Here is a 602-nt window from a genome sequence, read left to right as displayed (position 1 = left end):
TCACGGAGCACATCTCTCCGGTCCTACCAGTTTTACTCCTTAGTAATTCACTATAAACAAAAGCTGAACCAGCACACGGACAAACAACGACCCTCTTTTTGATATACTTTTCTTCATATTCATTTTACAAATTCACCTATCATGCTTCATGATTTGCGATGCCAAATCACTAAGTTCTTATAGAATAACAAAACGCCCCTTTAGCAAAGAAGGTGGATTTCAAACTAGATCTGAAAGGCAAAGGGCCAGAAACAAGTTGTACAGGACACACATGGCAGGCCACAGCCTCACAGCCACAGAGGGCATGTGACGGCACAGTTTCTGGACTAGCTGCACATCTTGTGGGGGCACGCACACAGACCAGACTCTGATGATGAACACGATGATGGGGATTATTTGGGGACCTCTGCCACATGCTCTGTGCCAAGCACCTTGTATGCCCAAGTGCCCTGTGAGGCCCATGCATTAAAGGGCTCATTCTGTGGCTGGGGAAAGCAAATCTGAGCGGGAGGAACTCGCTCAGGGCAGAGCTGAGGCAAAGCAGCCAAGCTCATCTGACATCGAAGCCCAGGAGCTCAACCACCTGCTACTCTGCAAGCACA

The 602-nt window shown here is 48.5% G+C and overlaps 1 protein-coding gene across 1 annotated transcript in view; it reads right to left on the bottom strand.

Annotated features, from left to right (window-relative positions):
* TKTL1 (transketolase like 1) overlaps positions 1-602 on the bottom strand; it is a 21096-nt gene that overhangs the window by 3533 nt on the left and 16961 nt on the right. The gene's annotated exons all lie outside the window — the stretch shown is intronic.

The sequence above is a fragment of the Crocuta crocuta genome, unplaced genomic scaffold (assembly GCF_008692635.1).
Source record: "Crocuta crocuta isolate KB4526 unplaced genomic scaffold, BGI_CrCroc_1.0 scaffold978, whole genome shotgun sequence".
Lineage (NCBI taxonomy): Eukaryota > Metazoa > Chordata > Mammalia > Carnivora > Hyaenidae > Crocuta > Crocuta crocuta.
The sequence above is the reverse complement of the archived record's forward strand: the minus strand, read 5'-3'. Positions and strand labels throughout refer to the sequence as shown.